The sequence below is a fragment of the Erinaceus europaeus genome, chromosome 3 (assembly GCF_950295315.1).
Source record: "Erinaceus europaeus chromosome 3, mEriEur2.1, whole genome shotgun sequence".
Taxonomy (NCBI): domain Eukaryota; kingdom Metazoa; phylum Chordata; class Mammalia; order Eulipotyphla; family Erinaceidae; genus Erinaceus; species Erinaceus europaeus.
This window is the reverse complement of record NC_080164.1, coordinates 153,415,871-153,443,433: the sequence shown is the minus strand read 5'-3', so window position 1 is coordinate 153,443,433 and position 27,563 is coordinate 153,415,871. Positions and strand designations below refer to the sequence as shown.

Here is a 27,563-nt window from a genome sequence, read left to right as displayed (position 1 = left end):
ACAACTAGAGTATTGTTGTAAAAACCTTAGAGCGGCCCATTGTCCTAAGTCAAGCCATCCCTAAACCTTCACTCCTAATCTCTACATTTTAGTTAGGAGAAACAATAAGTAACCTTGTTGCTTTACTGTCATTTGAGTTGAATTTGCTGCCATTTAAAGTAAAAAATGTTCTGCCTGGTACAGAGATACCTGCCAACCCAGATAATGTGAGAGAAAGGACACTGATGGAGATACGATACAATGCAGGCAAAGGCACTAAGAATTCCAGTCTTCACATGAAGCTAGAGAAGAAAATGTCCATTGAAAGGTGTCTAATCAGATACAGGCTTTCCATAGCCCCCAATTCAAAGCCACCTGGATGGATTTCCATCCTCTAAACAGTGAACCAGGCAAACATTTCACTGTTTCATCCATTTCCACAACTTCCAGTTTTGAGCCAAAAGAATTATCTCCAAGCAAATGTCACACACAGTAGGTAGTGATTTCATTCTCCTAAACTGTTGTCAAAGCTTTGCATAGTGAAACTTCCAAAAAAAAAGTGAAAATTGGAAAAATGACAACTTAGAGGCAGGAAAGAAACATGAGCTATTTCAGAGTAGCTGTCTTCTAACATATCTCCATTTAACCTTGTTCCAAGGTGCAATCACTTCAGCCACAAGTTTTCACTGTATTTCTGCTAAAATCTACCTGATTTATTTTTGTAGTATTTTTTCTAAGGTGAAAGTCAGAGAATAGAGAAAAATAAAAAAATATTTCTGAAAGTTTTAAGTGAAGGTGAGAACCAAGAAACAGAGCAATCAAGAGAAGAATGAAGAGGGGGTGGGCTAGGTGCACCCAGTTAAGCACACATATCACCGTGCATAAGGACCCAGGTTCAAGCCCCTGCTCCCGACCTACAGCAGGGATGCTTCATGAACGGTGAAGCAGTTCTGCAGGCATTTATCTTCCTCTCTCCCTCTCTATCTACTTCTGCCTCTCAATTTCTCTCTATCCTGTCAAATAAAATAGAAAGGGAGAGAGAGACAGACAGACAGACAGAGAGAGAGAGAGAAATAGCTGCCAGAAGCAGTCCATTCACAGAGCTGGCACTGAGCCCCAGCAATAACACTAATGGCAATTTAAGAGAGAGAGAGAGAAGAATAAAGGATAAATTTTGCTTTTAAAAAACTAGGGGCCAGAGACATAGTATAAGTGCTTGCCAGGCTTGCAGCCCAGGTTCAAATCCTAGCATAATATGGAAACCATGGCACTCAGGGAAGCTCCCTCTCTTCTCTTCTGGAAGAGAAGGAGAAGGAGGAGGAGAAAAAGAAGGAGGAGGAGGAGGAGGTAGAAAAGGAGAAGGAGGAGGAGAAGGTGGTGGAAGAGAAGGAGAAGGGGGAGAAAAAGAAGGAGGAGGAAGAAGAGGAGGTGGGAGAGAAGGAGAAGGAGGAGCAAAAGAAGAAGAAGGAGGAGGAGGAGGTGGAAGAGGAGAAGGAGGAGAAAAAGGAGAAGAAGAAAAAGAAGAAGGAGACAGAGGAGGAGAAGGAGAAGAAGGAGGAGGAGGAGAAAGGGAAATGAAGGAAGGGAGGAGGGGAGAAAGGCGGGGGAAAAGAAAGGAAAAAAGAAAGTATAAGAGAAAAAAAGAAGATTTACAAACCACAACTACTGAATGTAATATGTATTCTTGGATCAGCACCAAGCACAGAAAAAACACCATTAATGGGACATTAACTAGCAGAATATGAATATGGTTTCCAAATGACAGCCTGAGATTGATGTTTATTTCATGTTTAGGTCATTCTACAGTGAATATATCAGGTATTAAAATTTAGAAAATCTGGATGAATAATGCAATCTTTTGTACTATGTTCGTTATTTCCTTAAAGTCAGAAATCATCTCAAAATAAAAAAGTTAAAAGCAATAAAATGTATTCTAAATAGGTGATAAAAATTTTGTATGGGGAGTCAGGCAGTAGCACAGCTGGTTAAGCCCATGTGGCGTGAAGCGCAAGGACCGGCATAAGGATCCCGGTTCAAGCCCCCGGCTCCCCACCTGAAGGGGAGTCGTTTCATAGGCGGTGAAGCAGGTCTGCAGGTGTCTGTCTTTCTCTCCCCCTCTCTATCTTCCCCCTCTCTCCATTTCTCTCTGTCCTACCTAACAATGACGACATCGATGACAACAATAATAATAACTACAACAACAATAAAAACAAAGCCAACAAAAGGGAAAATAAATAAATATAAAAAAAACTGTAAGGATCAACAAAAAAATGAACAAACAAAATGAAAAAAAAATCAAATAGCCAGGAGCTTTTCAATATCTGCAAATGTCCTGTGGACCACCAGAGTGCCCTGTCACAGCAGAGATGGCCCTTATGAAAACACATCAATGCATGATGTCACAGCCCCACCTAGTTTCCCATCCAGACCCCCTTCCAGCTTTGGTTCTTTAATATTAACATCTGGCATTTTGGTTTATATGAATCTCTCATGATGTGGGTCAATAAGAACCTGACCCTAGAGTCCAGCCCCGCTGGGTATGTACTGAGAAAAGGATCTCCCCGGTCATCAGAGCTGAGAACCACCCAAGTTATGGCCATGAAGATCAACTGAGGCCAATAAACATTCTAATATGGAAGACCCACAGATTGCGATGGTTCCAAGGTTCTTACAAAGTCAACAAGAAGTTCTAACAAAAAGAATGTACTCAAAGTACAGTGACCTATAAAGCAAAGTCAAGTCTTAGGAGCAAATTTTGAATCTTGTTGAATCAAAAGGGTTGTGGTAGATACAACAGCCAAGGGCCAAGAATCAATTCATACATAACTCAGTAGAAACTTACCAGACTGAGTTAAGGAAACCCTTTAATAAAACTCTACAAGGACTTCTATCCACAGTGAAGCAGAATGATACTTAAAAAACATGAACCTGTTCATGTCTTTACACATCCTAAAAACTCTCAACTAGTTTTCCACTGCATTTAAAAAAGAGAGCAGAGGCTAGGCAGTGGCACATCAGGTTGAGAGCACATGTTACCACACAAGGATCTGGGTTCGAGCCTCTCCTTGCTCCCCACCTGTGGGGGGAATCTTCACAAGCAGTGAAGCAGGTCTGCAGGTGCCTCTCTTTCTTTCCCTCTCTGTCTCCCCTCTCTTCAATTCCTCTCTATCTTAATAAAAGAAGGAGGAGGAATAGGAGGAGAAGAAAGAAATTAATGCAGGCACCAGGCCTCAGCAATAACCCTGGTGGCAATAAGAAAATTAAGTAATTAATTAAATCCTGACCACAGTTTGGCATGCTGGCTTCTGCTCTAACTCCTCCTCAAGGACCTCTCTTACTACATCCCAGATCCGTGATTTCAAAGATTTAATGTAAACTGTGCTTAGAAGAGTATCTCCCCACCCATTCTCTTGCATACACACACATTGTAACTTAGCTAACTTTTAGTCATCAACATTTTTTTCAGATTTCAACTTAAATATCACTTATCCAGGAGAACCTCCCTTGATCAACTATGACAACTAGATGAACTCACTCAGCTTTATATTCTCAGAGCACCTTAATTCTGAAATTAGTTGGGTTTTTTTTTTGTTTTTGTTTTGTTTTGTTTTATTATTATTACCAGAGCACTGCTCAGCTCTGGCTTATGGTGATGTGGGGAATTGAACCTGGGACTTTTCGGGGGCCTCAGGCATTAAGAATCTCTTTGCATATCCATTGTGCTAATTTCCCCACCCATTCCCCCCTATTTCTTCATGGAACCTCCCACCATTCCCAGTTATGTGCTGGCAAGGTTCTTGGTCTCCCCACCAGATTAGTGGCACTCAGAAGTCAGAAACTAATTCTGATTTGCTAGCTACCATATCCCAATGCTGAGTACAGGACTGTAACTGCAGACACAGGGCAGGGAATCCTGCCCAAGTCCTTGGCTTATTTTTGAACTAAATAGAATTAAATATGCCAAGCGTACAAACATAGTGAGCACCCAGTAAATGATAGTTAATTAGAATTAAATCAAAATGGCTTCACTCTAAACACGTTTGAAATTTACCACTGCTTTATCTTTCACCTGATGGTGGGGGGAGAAATCCAGCAAAAGATGCCAAGCTGTCACTTTTTTTCAATGATACTTTTGACTTGAGTCAGCTCCTTTTAAGATACTGAAAAAACTCCAAATTGCAAGGTATAACATCAAAAAAGGAAATGCTTCTAAAACTGGGATGCAACCCTTTTCTTCATTTAGATAAATCTATATTCATCATTAGTACTTTTTCACTTCCTCGCCAGTCTTCATTGTTGCCTTGTCTTTCAAAATCCTAGTTACTACTCTTACAAGGACATTTGCTCCTTTTTTCATATACCAAAGACTCTCTAATGGCTCTCATGAAAGTGTGCTTCAACTATGGCTAAAATTTCATTTGCTTTAAAGTCTTGACACACTTTCATCTCAACAATGAATTCATAAAAGCAGGGTAAACTCCAAGCCGTTCTTGGTCACAGAAGGATTTAAAATCATTTGAAAGTGTAATTCAGTTAAAAGGTTAAAATAGGGGATTAAAACACTGATAATTTTTACAGGATATGTGTTTCACTCTAACAGCAGCAGCAACTATATGCTCCTGTGCTCAGACAAAAGGAAAAAGAGAGATAAAGTACGGAGATTCTCAGGGGATAACTAGGAGGATTACTATGGATCAGAGGAGAAATGAGAATTCAAGAATACGTTGTTTCCTTAGAAGAAAACTTACACTTTCAAGAACTTGTCTTTAGAAAATGTCTCCACTGTTTATCTACAATCCAGATAGGAGTGTCCAATGCAGCAAGAACATCCAGCAGATATGAAATCCAGTGGGTGATTCCAAGGGAAGGAACGACTTTCATCTACCCTCCTATGCCTGACAGCTGGAGTTCTGGAATAAACTGACAGTAGATAGAGTAACAGGACAAAGTTTAGTATTATGCAGGGTGAAAACCAAAAAAGATCTGATAGCTTATCTATCACCTTCCTTCAGGAAGAGGAGGGGGTGGTGTAGGGCTCTCAGAGGAGAGTAAATGACTTGTAGGAAACATGAATGGACCCTTAGAAGAATAGATGGGAGGTATGATAATTTAGTAATTCCCCACAAAGTCTGTCTGGTGTGATGTGTGATAAACAGTCCATCTTCCCTGGTTGATGAAACTCCTGAGGAGGTCATCTATTTCTATATCTATATGCTCATTAATGAAAAAGAGGAGGGAGAAAGAGAGAAGGTCAGAGTACCACTTTGGCACATGTAATGTCAGGGATATCAAACTGGGCAAGTCAGGTTTAAAGACTCCCATGCTTTATCCACTGCAACCGAGTTTCTTTTAGATCTGTCTTGAGCCAAACTTTAGAGAAAGACTCTCCCTACACTTTCTTATTTTCACTACCTTCAGAAGCTTAAAGAGGGGGCTTTCTTGGGTTGATGAAATAGCTCACCTGGATATTACACTGCTTTGCATGTGAATAACCAGGTTCAAGCCCAGCTCCAGAAAGTTGGGTGCTACAGTCTCTCTCCCTCTCCCTCTCCCTCTCTCTCTCTTCCCCCTCTCTCCCCCTCTCTCTCTCTCCCTCTCTCTCCATCTGTCTCTCCCCCTCTGTCTCTCTCCCTCTCTCTCTCTCTCTCTATATATATACACACACACACACACACACACACACACACACACACACACAAAAGGGGGGGTGTTGCTTTACCAAAGCATCATATTTTGTGGTAGCATGTCCTGACTTCCTCCAGAAGAAAGCAAGATCCCTATCCAGACAAGCATGGATGCAACCACATACATCTGATGCTTTGCATCTTGAAACTTATAAAAGCTACAAGCCTCTGCAGTGGGAGTAAATGTTTACACAAAAACCCACTTAGCTGATCTCAGCTGAACCACCAGCACATCCCACCAGCTCTGAGAGTATAATGACTGATACGTGAGCACACTGACAGCTCATACGTGAGCACACTGACAGCTCAGAACTAGCAGGAGATGCTACTTGAGCACATGACTACTCCAAGTGTGGTCTGGAGAGAGATGCCAATCTGCAAACTGTTACCAGCTGCCCAGGAAATGGAGAGTGGGTGTTGAGGTTGCTGCATCCAAAAGTATGAACAGTGAGTGGACTTGAGGCAGTTCTAGCACCAGGAGTTGGATGTGGCACCAGCTGCACAACTAGTCAAGGGACATAAGAGCATGTGATGATAACTGTCAATTTACCGTTACTGTCATACAACAGTCTTGAAATCAGAGGTCCATGGCTTGGGAGATGGCTGAGGTTTCAGGTTCAGTTTTCTACACTGCTGGTACTAGAGTGGTGCTCTGGTTTGTCTATTTTCCTCTGCTCTAGGTAAATAAACCTCTCTCTCTCGCCCTCCCTCCCTCTCTCTCATAGGTAATAAGTAAAAGAAATCATTATATTTAAAAAATCAGGGATCAGGGTCAGGCAGTGGCATACTTGGTTAAGCATACATATTACAGTGCATAAAGACCTGGGTTCAAGCCTCTGGTCCCCACCTGCAAGGGGTAAGTTTCTTGAGTGGTGATGCAGGGCGACAGGTGCCTCTCTAACTCTTTCCCTCTTTACCTCCTGCTCCCCTTTCAATTTCTTTATCTATATCCAATAATAAATAAATAAGATTAAAAAAGAAAGAAAGAAAATGTCATCCCTGGAGTGGTGGTATCACACATATACAAGACTAAGGTACTACCAAGAAAAATCAGGGATTTATTTCTCTTTTTCTTCTAATTTTATTGATTTGTCATTGATTTATACATACTACCATACAAGTGTCAAAACACAACTCCACACCCCAATATGAGTGTGCATGAGCCTCATGACATGATTGGTTGAAAGAGCATTTAAGTTTGACCATAAGTTTGAAGGATAAATTGTTGGAATTGTGTACTGAGTAAGGATTAACAGTGATCTGTGATACTGTATTTATTGCTTGCTTCATTTTGTAGAAAAATGAAAATCTTAAGTTGGTTGGAATTGCTTCAACATGTCCTTTTTATTCCCACCAGTAACCCTCTACAAGGTCAGTTCCTCTAGCATAAGTGTTATTAAAACACACTCACAGTCTACATAGATCTTCTACATTAGCCCTGAAATAAGATGTCACCAACCCAGCCTAAAGCATAGATCAACAAGAAAGAAGTTCATTTGTCCATTAACTGGGGTCCTCGTCATAGAATCCTTGGATTTCTACATAGGTAATATGGGCCTAGACCTCTAATAGGTCACTCTCTCCACCATCAGTGGCCACTTCCACCAAGAACATCATCACAAACCCTCTTGTGAGCCACTCCAGAACCTTGCCCTCACTATAAAGTAGCAATGATAGGGGCTCCCTCACTCTATGTCATCCTATCCTGCCACTCAAGGAAGCCTGGTCCTGAAATAAGTGCAGCCTAGAATGTCCCCAGATGTGACCATGAACTGCAAGCTCAAACTGATAGCGACTCAAAGGTCATACACACTCCTGTGCTAAATATGAATATATATGGGCCCTAGGTCAGATTGATAAGGTAAAGAGTTAACTGTATTAATAGATTTCCTTTGAGTTTGGGAGCTGCTGTCTGTCCTAATCCAGCTTTCTAACCCTATTCTCAACTCTGATACCATCTTCCCAGACAATATTTTAAGTACATGTTAGCTATCAAGCTCAAGCAAAAATTACTAAATGCATGGAACCCTAGAAACATACATAAAATAGACTTCCTAGTTCCTATCCACCCTAAGATCCCTATTCCTGACTGCTCTATTCCTACATTTTGGTTCCTGTTTATTAAACATTTCATCTGGCTTTATATCTTACTGCCTTTCAGCCACCAAATTGCAGATGCTACTATGATTCCATCCTGACCTTCCCTGAGCAGAAGACCTCATCAGAGTGCCCAAGGACCTCACCCCTCCAGAGCCTTACCCCACTAGGAGTAGCTAGAAACAGGCTTGGGATATGGATCAACCAACTAATGCTCATGTACTACAGAGAAGCAATTACAGAAGCCAGAACTTCCACCTTCATAAAGACCTTTGGTCCATACTCCCAGAGGGAGACAAATGATAGGGAAAGATGACTAGAGGGTCCAATTTCATCATGACCTGGAGAGAGAAGAGGAAAAAAGGAAGAATATTCAGAAATAGTTAACAGGTATAGGTGTGTCTTAGAATGGAAAAGAAAACAGGACTAGGGAGGTGGGTGGTAGTGCAGTGGGTTAAGCGCAGGTGGTACAAAGCACAAGGACCGGAGTAAGGACACTGGTTTGAGCCCCCAGCTCCCCTCCTGCAGGGGAGTCGCTTCACAGGTGGTGAAGCAGATCTACAAGTGTCTGTCTTTCTCTCCCCCTCCTCTCTCCATTTCTCTCTGTCCTATCCAACAACAACAACAACATCAATAATAACAACAATATAACTACAACAATGAAACCAGGGCAGCAAGAGACTAAATAAATAAATATTTTTAAAAAGACAGGGCTATGGGGAACAAAAGGGCAAATATATGTAAGTATAGATAGTTATAGAAATTATAGTCAACCCATACCTGTGACCTTAGGAGAACAATTGCAATTTCCAATGAAGGGAATGGGGACACAGAACTCTGGTGGTGGGAACGGTGTGGGTATATACCCCTAATACCTCATAATTTTGTAACTCTATATTAAATCACTAATAAAAAAATAAAGTAAATAAAATGTTTAAAAAGGAAAAACAAAGTTCATTTGTGACAGTAAACACCATGAAACACATGGAGTTTGTTCAAAACATACAGAAGGAGGCCAAGAGGTGGCTCAGCATGGCTCACATGCATTAGGCCATGGACTAGATCTCTGGCACCACGCAGGACCACCTTGGACAGCGCCAAGGGAATTCCATGGATGGAGTGCTATCTTCATATCTCTCATACTCCTTCCTTCCTTCTGTCATTTTTTAATTTTTTTCTCCCCCCCCCCCCCGAAAAACATTTGGTCTTGAAGGTTGGTGAGTTACCCAAATGGTTATGCAAAAGACATTTATGCCTGAGGCTCTGAGGTCTTAGGTTCAACTCACCACCACAATTAGCCAGAACTGATCAGTGCTCTGATTTCTCTCTCTGAATCTCTCTTTTATTAAAAGAAACATAAATAAATAAATTTTCAAAAAAAAAAAAGTTCTTCGGAGGCAATTCAGCGCACGCACACACACACGCACACACATTTAATATGCGGACTTAGCATTTCCCTAGTAACATTAGTTTAGTCACAACTGCAAATGTATAAATCATCTAATGTGCACACTTTAGTTTTTATTATGGAGGGCTGTTTACAGTAAATAGTAAATGCAGTTGTTGGTACATGTGTAAAATCTCTCAGTTTTCTGTGAGACACTCTAACTCCCCCACCTAGATAGAAACAGGCTGGGGTTTGGATCAACCTGCCAATGCCCAAATCCAGCGGAGAAGCAATTACAGAAGCCAGAACTCCTACCTTCTGCACCCCAAAAACAACTTTGATCCATACATACTCCCAGTGGGGGAGAAGTGATAGGACGAAGAGGAAAAGAGGGCTCTGAACTCCAGCTCCATTAGGTTCCAAAGAGAAAGAATGAAAAGGGGAGAGATATTTGGATGCAGTAATAAATAGAGTTATGTGTGGCCTGGAGAGGAAGAGAGAATTGGACCTGGAAGGAAAAGGGAGCGATTACAGGTACAAATGTAGACAAATAGTTGTAAAGATGACAGTTAATCCATGTCTGCTACCTTGGGAGAACCACGGTGGTTTGCAATGGAGGGACTTGGGATTTAGAACTCTGATGGTGGGAATGGTGTGGAACTGTACCCCTGTTGACATGTAATTTTGTAAATAAATATTGAATCTATCACTAGTAACAAATAATTATAATAAAATGGTAGGTGATAAAACAGAAACGTGCAATGCATACCAATCACAAAAAGATAAGAAGCTTCCTCCCCCCCAAAAAAGAAAGAAAGAAAAAAAAAAACCGAATCTAACCAAATAAAGAAATTGAACCAGCTTGTGAAACTGCAAAGCATATGTCTTTTTCTTAGTAACATTATATCTACACCCAATTCCTGCAAAGAATGTGCTTTTTAGCAGTTAACAGCATCAACCAAATTAAAGCGGAGCCTCGGGGGACCAACTGGGTTACACAAGACAGAAAGCTTTATTTTCCTAGCAGAGCACAAAGATCTACAAACAAAAGCAGAATCAAAACCTCTGTGTAGCTTTATAAGATGCTGAAAACTGTTTTGTCCATTATCACTACCAAAAAAAATACATATCAGTGGATCTTGGCTGCTGAAAATGATGCTGGGGTAAAAGGAAGGCAGGAAGAGAGAGAGAAGGAGAAAATGTCAGTGACTCTGAGATACAGACGAAACCAATCCAAGCCATGGGTATAGTTTAATTCTAAATTTTGTGTTTTGTTTTTTGTAGCATTTCCTCACTGGTCCCATAGCTCAGGAATATGGATTTAATTTAATATTAAGGAAAACTAGTGAAAAGTATAATAGCATGAGGAGGACAATTAAGACGGGAAGTCTCATCTAATAAGTCATTCTAGGCTGACAAAAACTAGGATTAGAGGGAAGCATTTTTAGATTGTATTAATACTTAAATTTTAATCAGTTGATTACACACTCATTTTGAACTGTCAGTGCATACCTCACAGCACATAACTGAAAATGAATACAAAATCTCACTGTTAATTATATTAGACAAAATAAAATGGAAAAAAAGCATGCAGCAGGGGGCATGGAAACATGAGTAGGAGAGGGAAAATAATAGCTCCCTCTACTATTCTTGGCTGTTAGCTGAAATGCCACTAATAAAAGACAGATTAGTGAAAAAACACATGGATGCTTCCAATATATAAGGACAGTAACCAGGGGGACACGAGTAATTCAAAGAAGTGTCTTAAAATCAAGGCTTAAATACCATGATAAAAGCAGGGGACTGAGGATGTAGGCTTCTTAGTGGAAAATAAATATGCTTTTTTTTTTAATGATGAATGAGCCCTTGGAAAAGCAGATGGGAGGAGTGTTAGTATTTGACCAAGTTTGTCTGGATGTGTTGTAGACTTCTAGTCTCCTCTCTTGTGATAAGAGTCCACCTTCCTTGCTTGATGAAACTCTGGGGAGAGGATTTATGACAGCAGTGCTCCTTTTGGAAGCTCTGTCTATAAGCAGATGGGGGGAATTTAGAGAAAAACTCTCTACTAACAGCTGCTCTTTCTCAAGTGCCTACAGCACAGACTCATTATATCAAATAGCATGCTTTGAGGTGACATGTCCTGAACTACCTCCGTCATATCTGGGGTGACATATTCTGCTGCCTTTCACATGCAAGGTTTTACAAGGCTGCCAGAGAACAATGACACTGTGGAAGAGGCTGGTGTTAATTCTGGGGTCCTCACTTGTGGACTCAGGGAGTCATCTTGTACATAGACAACAGATTCTATCCATGCTAAGATTCTACTGCTCTGCAACTAAACACACAAAATGGAACCAAACTGAAGCTTTCCTGGGCAATGAAAGGCAGGAGCAAACATCAAATGGCCTGCAGGCTGCAGCACTGGGCATTCACTGAGTCAGCTGGTAGATAACCTGGTTGTGAAGCAAAGAAAGAATAGAGAGACATGTAGCCCAGGAGGACTCTCAGCCTTTATGATCCTTCACTGAAATGCATAAAGCTACAGTGTAACCTTTTAATCTTCTTTTATCTATTTTTATACTTTTTAAAAAATACTTTATTAGTGATTTACTAGTTTATAAGACAACAGTGATATAATCTCATACCACCCCCAGTTACTAAAGCTCTGTGCACACCACCTTTCCCCAATGATAACCACCTCAGTTTTCCCAAGATCAAAGTTACAGGTTGAACACACACACACACACACACACACACACACACACATTTTTTTTTAAGTTCATGAGATTCACTTCTTTATATTCCAGTTATGACTAAAATCATGTCATACTTATCCTTTCTTTGTCCTCTTGAGCCCTCTCAGTAATCAAAGCAGTGCCTCACTTTCTCAGGTGCTCTCCAGAATTTCTTCCCTCTCCATGATGGTACAAAAACAAAGGTTCCTTGTTCCAAAAGTTCAGGGTCCCAATGGCACTGGAGTTCAGGGCCCTCTGGTCATTTTCCACTAACATTTCTCCCTCTGGGAGTATATGAACCAAAATTGTTTTGGGGGTACAGAATAAAAGAGTTAGGACTTCTGTATTTGCTTCTCTGCTGAACACGGATATTGGCCCATGAATCCATACCACCAGCTTCTCTCTGTCTTTCCCTAGTAGGGTAAGATTCTGGAGAGATGAGACTCAGAACATGAAGCAATCGTGTAACTTTTAAAAATGTTTTACCTTTGGGTTTTCTTTCTAATTTTGTAATGAATAAAACTGTTCTTTTAAAAAAATAATAAAGGTTTTCTTTTCTCACTCTTGAGTTAAGTCCATACTGTGTTGTATCTTCCTCCATTCTAAATAAATCTCTACTTCTTTGTTAATAATAAATAAATAAATAAATAAATAAGGAAGTACAGTAGATGTTCAGAGGTATTAAAAACTGCTTTACTGACAGCTTTAGGTTCTCTAACAGAATGTGAATTAATGATTGTAATTTAACCGACTGATAAATAACAAGGTAAAGGAATTAAAAACACACACCTCAGTGCCTACCCACAAAACTCACCTGGAAGTGCACCTGCTTCATCATGCACATGACCCAACCCCACTGCACTGAAGGAGGACTCAGCACTGTGGTGTCTTTTCCCCTCTGCTTCTGTCTCCCTGTCTTTTTCTCTATCTGAAAAAACTGACTCAGAGCGGTGAAGCTCCCAGTGATGAAATAAAGCATCACCTCAGAACTAGATGCCTCGTGTGTGAGCCGCATTTACCAACTGTACTACCTTGGCCAAGCCTCAGCTTCCTTATCTCTAAAATAAGGAATATATGGTTAGGTAATATGGGCTCAATGGCTGATTTGGCTGTTGAGAATTTAAAGGAATGAATACAGATTAAAATGCTAAGCATAGTGTTTCTTATACACAAGGTAACCTATCAGTACTGTTTGTTCATCATTGGGGCTCTGTGGGGTACAACAAGTTCACCATTCCCTGTGGCTGGCTTTTTTTATTATTATTATCTTTATTTATTTATTGGATAGAAACAGCCAGAAATTGAGAGGGAAGGGGGTAATAGAAAGGGAAAGAGACAGAGAGACACCTGCAGCCCTGCCTCACCACTCATGAAGCTTTCCCCCTGCAGGTGGGGACCTGGAGATCGAACCTGGGTCCTTATGCACTGTAATGTGCACTGAAGCAGGTGCGCCACCATCCAGCCCCTTTTTTTCCTTTTATTTTTTTCTTTGTTTTTTTAATAGGATAGAAATAGAGAGGGGGAAGGTCCTCCTCTATCATCATGCACCAGGACTTGAAAGCCACCACCACTATCCCCAGAGTCCTTTACTTTGGTCAAACACACACATTTCTGGTGACCAGTGCACTCCCAAACAAGCCTATAGCTCCAGATACAGCTTCTCCCTGAATATTTTTAATGTTTAATGTTGACATGGTTATGCAAAATTTTCTTTTTTTATATTTATTTATTTATTTATTTGCCCTTTTGTTGCCCTTCACAAGTGGTGAAGCAGTGCTGCAGGTCTCTCTCTCTCTCTCTCTCTCTCTCTCTCTCTCTCCATCACCCTGTTCCTCTCAATGTCTGGCTGTTTCTATCCAATAAATAAATAAAGATAACAAAGAATTTGGGCAGGGGTAGATAGCATAACGGTTATGCAAAGAGACTCTCATGTGTGAGGTTCTAAAGCCCCAGTTTCAATCCCTTACTACCATAAGCCAGAGTTGAGCAGTGCTCTGGTAAAATGATAATAATAGCAATAATAATAAAAATTTAAAATCTATTCCAAGAATATATATGGCATATATGTGTATAACAGTAGCTTCATTTAACTTTATTCTCTCATTCTCAAATCATTCATTAATCTAATCTCTATATAACCATCAGATTAAGCTTTCTAAAGCAATGATAAGTGCAATTGGTTCCTTAGAGGGACATATAAGACTCCAAATAGTATCAGATAAACTCAAATCCCAGAACTCTATCCTAGTCGAGACTAAAATGAGGTCCTAGCGCCCTATATGTCACCATTAGCAATTACATCTTTGAGTGACTGTTTACTTAATATCTTTCTCTTCCAGTAAAATGAATGCTCAGAGGTTAAGGCAGGCTTGCCCACCACTGTTTATCAGAGAACAAAGTTCACCATCCATCACAGCTCAAAATGCCACCCAATGTATATGATCCTTCTGTTTGCAAGACTCTCTCATACATATGCTCTCCTCTGAATCTCAGAATAAGATTATGGGGCTCTATAGTGGAGATGTGAGGTTCCTGCTGTCTTAGGGTTCCAAAAGACAATCGATAGTTAATGTTATCATCACATTATTTGTTAATTGGGTTAACTTTGAAAAGTCCTTTTGTTATGGTTTGCTGTACAGTATCCAGTATCTTATCTTGTATATAGCTGTGCTATTGGATGCTTCTAATCTACTTGGTCTAGGCTTTTGAGAGAGTCCGCATATCAAATACACAGCCTATATATAAAAAGATTCAGTTTGTGTTTTGAGAAACTTTGAGACATACAATTGATTTTCCCCCTCTCATATTAATTAACTACTGATTTATATGTCTACATTTTGCTAGGAGTGTACATAAACACCATTCCCACCACCAAAGGACTGTGACCCATCCCTCCCACCCACTCCCACCCCCCACTGGCCCAGGAAGCTGCATGTCTACCCCTCACCACTGGGTTTTTACTTTGGTGCCCTACTTACAATTTGGTCAGGTCCTGCTTTTAGTTTCCCTTTCAGATCTTCTTACTCAACTTTTATAGAGCCCCTACTTCCCCCAGTCCTGGAACCCTTAGATAGGGCCCACTTTCCCGTATGCCTCTCCCAATCCAAACCAAATATTATTGCATCCGCCGATCACAACCTAGCCAACGCAACGATTGCCACCTCAACATGCTTCACCTCAGACTGTGTCCAGAGACTTCACGTGTGGAATGACAACCCTTCAGCTTCATTACTCGGGTGAGACCTTTCATTTTATAGTACACTCTAATTTCATCTCAGGTAGTTCACTTTCTAACAAAGTCCCATAACCTAGATATACACCAGTTTCTGTGAGAGAGAGCTTATGTTCACACGTATCCATAAACTACTGCAAAATATATACCTGAAAGCAGAAGTACACTAGAGTTTGCAGTGAGTACCTCCCTAACACTTCCTCTCCACTATTCCAAGCTTGGGATCCATGATTGCTCAACAAATTGTTTGGCTTCATATGCTAACTCTCTTTTCAATCACCAGGTTCCAGATGCCACCAGGATGCTGGCCAGGCTTCCCTGGATTGAAGACCCCACCAATGTGTCCTGGAGCTCCGCTTCCCCAGAGACATACCTTACTAGGGAAAGAGAGAGGCAGACTGGGAGTATGGACCGACCAGTCAACGCCCATGTTCAGCGGGGAAGCAATTACAGAAGCCAGACCTTCTACCTTCTGCAACCCTCAACGACCCTGGGTCCATGCTCCCAGAGGGCTAGAGAATGGGAAAGCTATCATGGGAGGGGGTCGGTTATGGAGATTGGGTGGTGGGAATTGTGTGGAGTTGTACCCCTCCTACCTTATGTTTTTGTTCATTAATCCTTTCTTAAATAAAAATTAAAAAAAAAAAAAAGATTATGGGGAAAACCAGGCAGATAAGAAAACTAAAGCCCAAAAGTTCAGTAACCAAAGGTGACATTCTAAATAAGTAGCAAATACTAACATGGATTTTCTCCAAGTCTAGATGTGCTTCCAGAACTTTCTGCTACCTGAGAGCTCTGGTTCTGGCTCTGCCAATATATCAATAGTCCACTGACACTTTGGAAGAGGTACGCCAAGAATACTTGGTTTGGCCTTACCTTGCAGTTTCCAGAATCTACAGGATTTGCTCTTCTCTTCCACCCACACACCTAGGCCTGCCTCCTATCTTTTTTCCTACTTTCATTCTTCTTCATTCTAGCGTTTGCCCTTCTTCCATAGCCAGTCAACAGCGTCAGGTTGAGCCTGATGTAAAGTTTCGAGACCTCCTTTGAATCTGGAGAGGTGGCAGTCGTTGACTATGTGGGTCATAGTCTGTCTGGAGCCGCAGGGGCAGTTCGGGTCCTACTTTCACTTATTCAATATATTTATCAAGGACTGTGAGCGATGGGCAAACCCTTCTCCTCCCCTCAGGATGCACCAGTGTGTCATGCATATGTCATTTCTATGGAATGGACATCTGTCTATTCAGTCAGTAAAAAGTTTGTATTACTCAGACATTCGTTTATTCTTTCAATACAATAGTGAACTGCTAAGTGCCCTACTATGTGAGGTCCCCATGAGAATAGTACATTTACAGTATTGCTCTCTCAGTGGTCTAAAATATCTTCTGAATTTTCAAGAAGAGAATAACAGTGTAAATCAACCAGCTGTAAAAAGCACTGCAGGCCTAGGTGTTGGTACACTCAGTTGAGCACGCACAGTCCATGTGCAAGGACCAGGATTAAAGCCCTGCTCCCTACCTGCAAGGAGGAAGCTTCACTGGTAGTGAAGCAGTGCTGCAGATGTCCCTCTTTCTCTCTTCTTCTCTACCTCCTCTTTCAATTTCTCGGAATCTAGCCAGTAAAAATAAATAAAATATTTTTAAATGTTTTTAGAAAGCAGTGCAATAGTTGCCATTCACACAGTCTGAGATACCCAGGTACCTTAACTAAGAAATAAACTCTAAGGCCTATCAAAGTAGTAGAAGTTTTACAATTTAAAAATGAATGCAGATTAAATTTATCTTCCATGAAACAAAGAAAATGTCAGATTCATACTATGATGTCAATAAGCATCCTATCCCCAGGTCTAGCCCAACTAAAAGGCTTTTTTTTTTTTTAATCTGTTATGTCTGTTAAATAGTTAACAGCCCTTCTCAAACACTTTGACTCAAAAAGCACACAATTAAAATGGAAACAACAGATTCAGGGATTCTATTCCTCTGAATTACTAGCACAGAACCACAACTCTAAATACAACAGCAATAAACCTGTAATAATCCTCATGAAATATAGTATCAATTAAATGTTGGTGCAAGAAATGTAACGCAGAATTACTGCCGTATTAACACTCCCTATAGATAAATCACCACAGGCTTTAAACAAGTGCAAATCGATTCTATGAATATTTAACACATCTGGCTTTATTTAAAATTCCCCATAGCAGACATATACTAGCATGAAAGAGAGTGACAAAGAGTTAATAATGCTAGGCTATAGATGAAATCAGAAGAAAGGAAAACAGAGGCCTGGGAATCTTATCTCAAAAATGACAATAGTTTATAGCCTGAGGGAAGCATATAAAATAGCATTTTGATAATATGTTAACTCATTTACAGATTTAATAGAAACAATACCAACTAATCCTCTCTCTTTTTTCCTCCCTGAATTTCAATGCTGTATTTGAGAAGGCAATCTCAGATAAGACAGAAAGAGAAGCTGTGCAGGGAAATAACTCTGGGATAAACAGAAAGCAAGTGTCCCTGGGAGCAAAGGCCTGGGTGACTGAAGAACTGTCATCAGTAGAAGGCAGCCTGTCCAGTATCTCCTCCTTCACTACCTCCTATATGAACACAAAGGCTTTCCAAATGTGTGGTTCCCTTGGGCCTTGAATAAGCCTAGGGAAACCTGCAGGACAGTAGGGTTGAGTTTGCTTGCTTGAGAGTTTATCATACAGTTTTTAAAGATTTATTTATTTCATAAGAGAGAACCACAGTATCTCTTGGGGGGTGGGGGTGATAGCATAGCAGGTTAAGCGCACATGGCGCAAAGTGCAAAGACCAGCCTAAGAATCCTGGTTCAATTGTAAGAGAAATGCAAATAAAGACAACAATGAGATACCACTTCATTCCTGTGAGAATGTCATACATCAGAAAAAGAAGCAGCAACAGATGCTGGAGAGGATGTGGGGACAAAGGAACCCTCCTGCACTGCTGGTGGGAAGGTAAATTGGTTCAACCCCTAGGACCTCAGAATCTCAAGTATGAAAAGACCTTATGCATGCTCATTATGCTGTCTCTCCAGTCCTAAAGGTTTTTAAGAGTTAAACTTGCGTTTTGCAGATACCTGTCAATGGGATATGAGAAATTGTACTCATATGTCAACAACTGTATTGGAAACCATTATTTCCACAATAAAATGATTTGGAAGGAAATTAAAAAAAAAAAAAAGGTTAAACCTGTCTGGATATCTTCTTGGATCTTCCCATAAACCAGACAGACCTTCTCCCTGCATAAAGGTTTCCTGATCACTCTGTCTTCCCCACACCTTGATCGTTTAGAGGGAGTGATTTATAAATCCCACAGAAATGTTATGACCAGCTTCAAGGAGAACTCATTAGAAAAGCTTCCTCTTTATGAAACTAAAAGCTCTTCTCGTAGTGCCGTTTAATTCCACTGCTTTTTCTCCCTCTGTGAACTCTGTGGAAATGAATAAACCCCTAAAAGAAAAAGACAGAAATACTTACATTCGAGCAGACACATTTTGAGGTGTGCTCGTGTACAGATGCTCTCTTTAAAGGACAGCAATGTTCAGATATTAACCTGTCACAAAAAAAAAAAAAAATCCAGGCCTACTATGGTCTTGTATAATATAAACATTTAATACAGGTCTCTACAAGTTAACATTCACACTTGCTGGATACAGAACTTTTCAAAATGGCTTCCCTGAGTTCTAGGAGCTAGGGACCATAAAACCTTTGGTTTCACTCCACTCCTTCAGTTATTCTGTTGTATCTTCCCCTCTCTTACCTTAGTAGATTGGGAGAGAGAAGAGAAAACTATGGCTGTTGATTATACTTTGCAGATAACTCTTGATTTTAAGATATATGAAGGAGGAAATTGAAATGCAGCTAAATTGTTTTTGGATGTAAATTATCCTGAGAACTAATTGTGCATAATTTCTTCATTTTCTTTATTCATGCATGTGAATCTCAGTTAGCTTTCCTCTTATATCATTTTTTTTTCCCCTGTGACTTCATGACCAAGTCTATATAACGCTAACACTTCCTTACTCCTCCAATAAGAATTCAGTATTACCATCTTGTCCTTGGAGGTGGAAAGAAGCTAAAACTTGTCTAAGAGAGACTAATATTATAGACTTTGGCATGAAGGCATCACTGCTGGGCAGAGCTGAAGAATTCTTTTAAAGAAAAAGGGCAGGTGGGGGCCAAGCAGTGGTGTACTAGGTTAAAGGCACATGATACTAAGGGCAAGGACCCACACAACAATTGGGAATCGGGGTTAAAACCCCCCGGCTCCCCCAACTGCACAGGGGTTACTTCACAAGCACTGAAGCAGGTCTGCAGGTATCTATCTTTCTCTCCCCCTCTCAATTTCTCTCTGTCCTATCCAATAAAATGGAAAACAATGGCTGCCAAGAGTAGTGGATTCATAATACTGGCACTGAACTCCAGTAATAACCCTGGAAGCAAAAAAAAAAAAACAGAAAAAGAAAAAAGGAAGGAAGGAAGGAAGGAAGGAAGGAAGGAAGGAAGGAAAGAAAAAGGAGGACATCTGAGAAGGCCTGGGCCTCTATCTGAAGATGGATCTACATAGGCTTCCTGGAGGATTTTTCACTCTCTAGCTTCTTAGTTTTTCCGCATCTCTAGTTTAATTAAGTCTGGGTACCCATAATCACATTGTCAAAGAGAGTTGGTCATAAATTGAGTTTTCTGTATTTATAGGCTCTAGCTTCTCTCTTCCAATTTAATTCACTCCTGCTGGATTTTCATTCCTATTAACTGATCTAAACTGTTCTTACAAAGGTCACCAATGACATCCACATTACCAAAATCAGTGGTCAGTCCGAACCTTCTTTCTACTTGATTGCTGTGTCTTGAAATACATTCACTGTATGGATTCTAAGCCCTCTCTCCCCTCTGCAAATCTTCTGAAAGTTTTCTTCCTCCTTCACTAATTCTCTCTCTCCAGGTTTCCTTTGACAGTCCCTTTCCATCTCTGGACTCCAGATTCCAGTATCTCCCACATATCCAGTTGTCCATTTAGTACCTCTACTTGGAAAACAAATCTTAACAGGCACCACAAACTTAAGTCCTAAATTAAATCTGCAGTATTATCCCCAAACTGCTTCTTTAAACCTCATCTATCTCAGTAAATGAAAACTTCATTGTTACTATTTGCAACAGCTTGGACAGAATTGGAGATTATGCTAAACAAGATAAATTAAAAGAACAAAGAAAGAGGCCAGGTGGTGGTACACAGGGTTAAGCACATATAGTACAAAGCGTAAGGACACAAGCAAGGATCCTGGTTTCCCACCTGCAGGGGGTCGCTTCTCAAGCAGTGAAGCAGATCTGCAGGTGTTTATCTTTCTCTCCCACTCTCTACCTTTGCCTCCTCTCTCAATTTCTCTCTGTCCTATCCAACAACAACAATGGAAAAATGGCCGCCAGGAACAATGAATTCATAAAGAACAAAGAAAAATATCAGATTATTGCATTCATAAACAGAATATAAAGAAAAGAAGCAAAGAAACAGGAAAAATAAAACCTAGCCTAACCCATAGATTGTGATTGCAGAAGTGAGATTAGAAAGAAAACGGGGGAGTCGGGTGGTAGCGCAGCGGGTTAAGCGCAGGCGGTGCAAAGCGCAGGGACCTGGTTTGAGCCCCCGGCTCCCCACCTGCAGGGGAGTCACTTCACAGGCAGTGAAGCAGGTCTGCAGGTGTCTGTCTTTCTCTCCCCTTCTCTGTCTTCCCCTCCTCTCTCCATTTCTCTCTGTCCTATCCAACAACGACGACATTAATAACAACAATAATAACTACAATAATAAAATAACAAGGACAACAAAAAGGAATAAATAAAATAAATAAAATTTTTAAAAAAAGAAAGAAAACAGAGACGGGAGAGAAGAGTGGAGGGAGTTGAGCGGAATGTGGTGGAGGCTTCTTGGTCCTTTGCCAGTCCATTGCCAGGCAGTGATAGGATGACACATATTTGAATACAAGTGAACCTGTACTGCCAAAACATACACTGTTGCAAACCAGTGTCACTACAAATATATATATATATATATAGAGAGAGAGAGAGAGAGAGAGAGAGAATGTTTTTAAAAATGCAAAGAAAAATTAGGCACAAAGACAGACATAGGAAGAACTCCATGGGGAGATGAAGGCTAAGCTCTACAAGCCAAGGGAAAGCCAAATACTACCAGAAAATCACCCACGGTTAAGGGAGAGGACTGGGACAGATTCTCTCTCAGAGCCATTACAAGGAACTGACTCTGCCAATCTGCTGAGCATGGACTTGGATGTTTACAACCATGAAGCAACACATATCAGCTATCTTAAGTCCCCTAGTTTGTGGTGCTCTATTGATCAGTCCTAGCAAAATAAATCACCACCTAACACTGAATGAAAGGTGAACTCATTGCAGTGGCCTAAAGATCCCATGTGACTGCACCCGAGCTCACAGTCTGGCTTCCTTATAGCTCCTCCTGCCCCCCCACCCCCGTACCCCCTAGGGCCTTTGCTGTCTCTACTCTGGACAGGTGAGACCCCCCCCCTGCTCTCAATCCCTATAGATCTCTGCTCAAGTACCTCCATAAGGTCTCTCTCTCCATCCCTGCAGATTCTATTGTCTCCATCATGTGTCACCACCAGATAATTCAAATACCTGTGGTCAAGTCGGAAGTGCACTATGAGAACTTAACAAGCAGTTGCAGGCTGACAGGCTCCCTGATTCAGCCCTTCAGGGTCAGCCTTGACTGCAGAGAACAGGCTGGTCTGCCCAGAATCAAAGCCATCCAGCGGCAGCCCACACCCGGTCACACACCTGATGACAAAACAAGGTCACCACTCGGTGCAGGGCATTCAGACAGGTCATGTTGACTCCAGCATGTTCTGGCAGGCTGGAAGAGGCTTTGTCAAGTGGAGATCACACTTCAACTTCTCCCTCTGCCTGATTCTACTTCCAACCCCTTCTATTCAGGGTAGCAGCCCAGATGAACCTGTTTCCCTAAACAGGTCTGTGTCTGCTTCTAAATGCCCAATGTTGATGCTTACTTAGCTGCCCCAGCTAGAATGCAATCTTACTGAGGATAAGGTCTTTGTTTTGCTATGCCCCCAAAGCCTAAAATAATACTTGATACAAATGATAAAATGGTGAAATGGAAATATTAGAAGGAAGTGAGGAGAAGGAAGGGAAAGAAAAAGCAAAAAGAGGGGTTAACATTGCCTGTTGGATAGAAAACTAATAGTCTTCCAGGTAGAACAAAAGCTTACTGTGTTCATCATCTGTCATTAAAAAAAAAGGATTACAGAATATTACAATTAAACTAGACATGAAGTTTCTACAATGCACTTTGCTACCTGATTTTTTTTTTTAATAGAAATAGGCACAAAGGCTGGGAGATGTTTCATCTTGAAGACCATGCACTTCCCGTGCATAAGGTTCCAGCCTTGAGCAGCACATAGCAGCACCAAGCAAAAGGAAAGCTTCACTAATGGTAGCATCTCTCTCTCTCCCTCTCCCTCCCCCTCCCCTCTCTCCCCATACCCCCACCTCTATGAAATTAGGAGAATAAGAGTCTGTCAAGAGCAGTAAAATCATGCAGATGCAGGGGTGGTCGGTCGATAGCGCAGCAGGTTAAGGGCATGTGGTGCAAAGTGCCACCTGCAGGGGAGTCACTTCACAGGCGGTGAAGCAGGTCTGCAGGTGTCTGTCTTTCTCTCCCCCTCTCTGTCTTCCCCTCCTCTCTCCGTTTCTCTCTGTCCTATGCAACAACGAACAACATTACCAACAACGAACAACATTACCAACAACGAACAACATTACCAACAACAATAATAACCACAACAAGGTTACAACAAGGGCAACAAAGTGTGTGTGGAGGGGGAGGAAATAACCTCCAGGAGCAGTGGGCTCATGATGCAGGCACTGAGCCCCAGCAATAACCCTGGAGGAAAAAAAAAAGATGAAGATGCATTTTTTTTGTCCTGACAAAAAAGAAAGGAAGAGAGAAAGAGAAAGTCACAAAGTTACTGATATATTTCCCCCTCGTCCTAAGATTTATTTATTTTTATATTTATTTGCTTATGTATTTTGCCTCCAAGGTTATTGCTGGGGCTCAGTTCCAAAACTGGGATGCATTGGATCGACCTTCTCGTGGTGCATCCCGTGAGTACCCATTCATTGGGGAAACTGACGATCCTTCCTAGCCGACTGAATCCACATGGATCCCAGTCACTTTCAAAGCCAGCAACAAGCACCTCCTGAAAGCTTTCAACCTGACCTGTTGACTGGCTACGGAAGAAGGGCAAACGCTAGAAGAAGAAGTTCCAAAACTACAAATTCTCTGCTCCTAGAGGCCATCTTTTTTCTGTTGTTGCTATTGCTGATGTTGTTGCTGCTGCTGTTGTTAGATAGACAGAGAGAAAGCGGGAGAGAATGATAGACACCTGCAGACCTCCTTCACTGCTTGTGAAGCAAGCCACCTGCAGGCGGGGAGCGGAGGGTTCGAACCGAGATCCTTCTGGGGTCTTTGAGTTTCACGTACTATGTGCACTTAACCTGGTGCACTACCGTCCCACATCCCCTACAATTAATTTTTTTAATTGTCATGAGGGTTATCAGTGGGGCTCAATGCCTACACTCCTGGTGGCTCATTTTCCTTAGAAAGAAAGAGAATTTGAGAGAGAAGAGGGAGAAAGGGACAGAGAAAGAGTCACCTGGAATACTGCTTCACAGGTCATGAAGCTTCTCTCTCTGCAAGTGGGGAACCAGGTTTTGAACCCAGATCCTCATGTATGGTAGCATGTGCAGTCTACCAAGTGTGCCATCGCCCAGGCTCTCTCCTGATATTTTTAATCATGCAGTCTCAAATTCTACCACTAAGAGGGTTTTAGGACCCTAAGCTTTAAGACAGGGGAAATACTGTAAATTTACAGTTCAATAGCTTTGGGACATTTAACTTCCACTAAAAAGAATCTCTGATTTGCAATTTTTGCTTTTTTAAATAGAGACAAGGAGAAACACAGAGGAACACGGAATAGAAAAGGAGAGAGACAAAGATAACTGCAGCACTGCTCCTCCACTTGTGAAGCTTCCCCCCTGAAAGTCGGACAGAGGATTAAACCCTGGGTCCCCTCACTTGGTAATAGGTGTATTCTACCGGGTACACCACCACCCAGGCCCCTTTTGCTTTGCTTTTTATCATAACAGTTCACAACATTTCTTTATCGAGTGTGTCCTGTTTCATGTCTCACTCAAACTGTTTTTCTTGTTCCAAGGATTATCTTTCACTTTGATTGGAAACTTTAATTGCACTTTGCTCTGGCAAATAATTTAAAATATATTTCCAGGCTCTATGGCTGGCTACTCATTTGGACCCAAGCGAAGCTGATTTTCACCTGGTTCTGTATATGTTGGCCATTCAGTCAAGAAGATGAGGTCTGAGAGTTCAAAATAATAAAACTGGGAGGTTTTATGTGTACTTGGGTTATAGAATCACTTTCACCTCTTTCCATTTCATTGAATGGCGACATTTGAAGTAAGAAAAAAATGTTAAGTCATGTTTAACAGGCAAAACAACAAAATCATCCCCAAACTGGAGCAGCAATTACTTTAGTGGCCTGAAAAACTCTAAGACAAATAGATTCAGAACACTGTCTGTGTAGTTACAGCACAAGAATGTCATACAAAGATGTATCTGAAATATTTTATAATCATAAATATGAGTAACAGCCTTCTTAGTCAGACCTATCTAATTTCATCAACCTTCTAAAATTACATCTTTCACTGAAGCGTCCTCAGGGCTCAAATGCAGTAAGATAACATTAATTAAAATACATAAAACCATCCAGGAGTAGCAAGGGGTGTACTACATTTTTTTAAAGGGTAGACATCGAACTAAAAATAGTAATCAATATTTTTCCAGCTTAGAAACCCAGGTCTTACATAGTGCCTGAAGCTGCAAGACGACCAGACTTTCTCCAAGGTAGGATAATAATTAGCATGTTATTCATCTGTCTGGTATGCTCCTTAACTTTGCTGAGTTCTGTGCATAGCTCACTTTGCAACTGTGGACTTCAGTTCCCTAAGCAGACATTCAAGAAGTTCTAATGTACAATGTGTCAACCTTTACCATGGTACCAGTAATTGTACCACAGCCAGAAAAGAAGAGTCTATGCATCCTACTGAGGCACTATTATCACTACTGAAGTTTGGCTCTCCATTCCACTTGGAAACTAATTTCGGCTGAGCAAGTATCACTGGCTAGCAATCACAGTTCTTGCTGGCATGCTTTCACTGGGACTTCACAGCAACCGTAGTCAGAAGCGGTAAGTCTAATTACTCAGATGAGAAAACTGAGGTGTCTCACTGTCTCTCTTCCTCTCTATCTACCCCACCCCTGCCCCCTCAATTTCTTTCTGTCTCTCTCTTTGCACCCAATAATAAATAAAAATATTTTTAAAAATTATATGAAATGGGGGCCCAGCAGTGGTGCACCTAGTAAATCACACATATTACAATGTGCAAGGACCGGAGTTCAAGCCCCTGGTCCCCATCAGCAGTGGGAAACCTTTACAAGTGGTGAACAGGGTTTCAGGTGTCTTTTTCCCTCTTTTTCTCCCCCTTCCCTCTCAATTTCTCTCTATCCAAAAACAAATTGTGAGGTTAAAGAAAAGCCCGAACATTGAGAACAGCCATTAACCCAAAACCAACTGTTCCTTGTTCTGCATAAATAATTTCCACCTGTACCCACCCTGCGATAACTATAAAAAGGTGGGATGAAAAATGATCGGGGTCGCAGACTCTCCCCTTGCTTGGAAGGGTGTTGGAAGCCCAAGCTTAAGCTTCCTAAAAAAGGCTCTTGCTATTGCATGTGATTCTGATCTTCTTTGCGTGAGGTTGGGACTCAAACTTCTGGGCATAACACAAATAATAAAAAATTTTAAAGTTCTGCTATTAAAAACATTTTATACAAAATGTATATTAATATAATGATTGATTCTACACCACCAACCCAGCCCGAAAACTGCTCTGCATTTATGGTGGTGCAGGGGATTGAACCTGGGACCTTGGAACCTCAGACATGAGAGTCTGTTTTACATAACCACTATGCTATCTCCCCCACCCCTGATTCTTAATTTCATATATTGTCTATAGAAGGTATACAGAGGAAAATGAAATTACATTTAATAAGCACATATGTGAGGGCAGAAGGCTTGTATCTGTACCAAACCATGGAGTGCTATCCCTGGGCAACTCAGTAAGATCCTCTGAGCCTCCACTTCTCCAAGTGCGGAAAGAGGATCCCATGATGCCATCTTCTGATATGTTCATTATAAGAAGTTTATAGGAAGCACATGCATTTACATCATACCATATATTCATTAACTATAAATTGCCACTCAACAGTGGTGAATAGTCAAAATTTTTTCATCTAAACTGAACATTCCTTAAATAGATGGGGCTCTCATTTCAGAGACATTAATTTGTCTTAGCATCTTTTATAAGGCAAGTCTTACTGCAGAGGCAATGTGTCAAAAGGTAAGTGTGTGTGTGTGTGTGTGTGTGTGTGTGTTTACGAAATGATATTCTCAGTAGACTGAAAAACCATTACTCCTTACCTCTTTATAATACATACTGACATGAATAAGTTTAGATTTTACATCACAGACAATTTTTAACTTGACCCCTTTCAATTCACATTAATATGCCTATGAAGTGTGATGTGTGTTTTTAGCTAAATACTTTTACATTCTAGAGAAATGTTTGGAGATTGAGTTGTAGCAAGGAAAATCTACAGACAAAACAATCAATCAGCAGGCTCTGCTATCATCAAGGTGGGAAAATAAAGGCATATGAAGACTGAAAAAAAAAAAAATTCCAGGGACATTTGGAAGTTTGGTCTTTTCTGTTACCAATACTTAGGTGAGGCAGAAAGAAGAATCTTACATGGGTAGAAAGGTTTCCAGCACTGCAGCCTAAGGACGATGGTGTTATTAACTCCAGTTAATAACTATGGGAACAAAGGAAGTCTTAACAGGGTTCAAAGTGGCAGCACTGTACATCGCAGGTAGGAATGCAAACCCATGGGACCGCTTCACTGAAACTGATAGATAGATAGATAGATAGATAGATAGATAGATAGATAGATAGATAGATATAGATAGATATAGATAGATATAGATAGATATAGATAGATGTAGATAGGTAGGCAGATAGATAGGCAGGCAGGCACACACGGTGACAATGAACCTGTGCACAGAAAAAAGTTTACTAGCTGGGGGCCAGGCAGTAGCTCAGTGAATTAAGCACAAATGGAGCAAAGTGCAAGGACCAGCATAAGGATGCCAGTTCAATCCCATGGCTCCCCATCTGTAAGGGGGGGTCACTTCACAATCGGTAAAGCAGATCTATAGGTGTCTTTCCTCCTCTCTGTCTCCCC

General features: G+C 41.0%; 1 protein-coding gene across 11 annotated transcripts in view; it reads right to left on the bottom strand.

The window, feature by feature from the left end:
- APBB2 (amyloid beta precursor protein binding family B member 2) overlaps positions 1-27,563 on the bottom strand; it is a 420,468-nt gene that overhangs the window by 368,349 nt on the left and 24,556 nt on the right. For 2 of the 11 annotated variants that reach the window (XM_060188171.1, XM_060188176.1), the window contains exon 2: positions 18,617-18,692. The exons of the other annotated variants lie outside the window; for them this stretch is intronic. The gene's annotated coding sequence lies outside the window, so the exon portion shown is untranslated. The remainder of the gene's footprint in view (positions 1-18,616; positions 18,693-27,563) is intronic. 11 annotated transcript variants of the gene reach the window in all.